This window comes from Ursus maritimus, unplaced genomic scaffold (assembly GCF_017311325.1).
Source record: "Ursus maritimus isolate PB19 unplaced genomic scaffold, ASM1731132v1 scaffold_2, whole genome shotgun sequence".
Taxonomy (NCBI): domain Eukaryota; kingdom Metazoa; phylum Chordata; class Mammalia; order Carnivora; family Ursidae; genus Ursus; species Ursus maritimus.
This window is the reverse complement of record NW_024424452.1, coordinates 68361867-68363875: the sequence shown is the minus strand read 5'-3', so window position 1 is coordinate 68363875 and position 2009 is coordinate 68361867. Positions and strand designations below refer to the sequence as shown.

The 2009-nt window shown below is 42.5% G+C and overlaps 1 protein-coding gene across 4 annotated transcripts in view; it reads right to left on the bottom strand.

The window, feature by feature from the left end:
- The window catches only part of CNST (consortin, connexin sorting protein), a 115275-nt gene that overhangs the window by 31674 nt on the left and 81592 nt on the right, over positions 1-2009 (bottom strand). The window lies entirely within an intron of this gene.

Below are 2009 nucleotides of genomic sequence, written 5' to 3'. Positions count from 1 at the left end.
CCCCCCCCCCCCCCGCAAATGTGGATGCTGGTCTGCACTCCACTACATTGTGCTCATTATTTGGTTAGAAAAAGAGTTCTAGGGGCGCCTGGGTGGCACAGTGGTTAAGCGTCTGCCTTCGGCTCAGGGCATGATCCCGGCGTTGTGGGATCGAGCCCCATATCAGGCTCCTCCGCTATGAGCCTGCTTCTTCCTCTCCCACTCCTCCTGCTTGTGTTCCCTCTCTCGCTGGCTGTCTCTGTCGAATAAATAAAAAATAAAATCTTAAAAAAAAAAAAAAAAGAGTTCTAGCTTCCCATCCACCAGAATTAGATCTGCCGCGTGCTTAGTCATGAGCTGCCATTGTCTGAGGTGGTTATCAGAGTCGATTTGCTAGGGTTCAGGATAGTAATTGTGTTTCCCTCAACCTGCTTGGAGATGGGGAACAAGGTCAACAAGGTGAGGACGGAGTCGAAATCACACAAATGGAGAAACACAGATGGTTAGGGCACACTCTTTCTAGAGAGTCTATATTGGGCCATCCCTGGAAAAGAGAAGCGATTTTTACAAAGGACAATTAGAAAACTGAGGAAAGAAATGTTTCCTGTATAAAAGCTAAGATGCATTCTCACATGACAGCACTGTTCTGTTTATTACGAGGGAAGAATTCAGTCTTCCTTTTGCAGCTGAAAGCTAGAATAAGACGGTCACGAGAGTTCCTACGTGTAACACGCCACAGGCTGTACCATATGAATGTCACTTGACTTGTATCTGTTTTAATTCAAAAGAAAGAAAACCCAATGGATTTTTAAATTCTATTTTTCAGCGATGTAGCTTTTTTCCTGCCCCCCAAACATACAAATATTTACATTGTGGTAAAATTGGGGCTTCTTCATGGAAGGCCAAATTTGGGTAGTTCTAGAGAATTTTCTGGAGTTGCAGAAATTCCCTACACCTTGCTTTCTGATGGGGTTACATGGGTAAACACAGCTGTTAAAACCCATAGAAAACAACAGATATATATCTCTATACATCTATATCTCTATCTATCTATTTATCTATAGTTTGTAAATCTCAACTTCAAAAAATGGGCAGTTCTCCATGAGTCCTATGAATTTCTTCCTGTAATTAAGGATACAGTCCTCCTCCTGGAAATAGGACTCTGCTATCTGTTAAAAAACAAAAAAAGACAGGTAATTAGATTAACACTTGGATGAAAAGGCAAATTTGGAACAAATCAAGACCTCAACCTTCTCCAAGTCTTTGATATCAGACTAAGAAAACTCTGAACTACACTCACCAGTTGAGAAGAAATCTGACTGTAGGCACAGGACATATTTCTGAAGTCACTGATCGCAAGCAAACGGAGACATTCTTTGGTCTTTATGACAACCCCTCTCGCCCTATTCTATTTCAAATCAAAGCCAACTTCACCGATTCATTAGAGTTTAGAAGTAAGAACTCTAGAGAATGAGGAAAATACTACAGGGGCTTATAACAGTGTAACATGGGTGAAAGAGTGACTCTGTATTGTAAATCAAAAAGTTAAAACGTGTCAAGTCACATGCGACTCATTCGCATTTCACCAACTACCTCATGGGACACTGACTTTTGGTTCTCTTTCGATATTTCAGAAAATGCAGGGCCAAGTGCTAAGAGTTGAGCAACGACGCTTGGAATACCTACAAGGTGCCATACAGGATAAAGGGCATTGGATGGGGGCGGGGGGGAGAGGTCCAAAGATTCAGGATCTGGTCCCAGTCGAGACTTATCAGTTACCAGATTCATTCTAAAGCATATTTAAATTGAAAAATTTGGGGCACCTGGGTGGCTCAGTAGTTGGGCGTCTGCCTTTGGCTCAGGTCATGATCTCAGGGTCCTGGGATCGAGCCCTGCATCGGGTTCCCTGCTCAGCAGGGAGACTGCTTCTCCCTCTCCCACTCCCCCTGCTTGTGTTCCCTCTCTCGCTGCTCTCTCTCTGTCAAATAAATAAAATCTTTAAAATAAATAAATAAATAAATAAATAAATA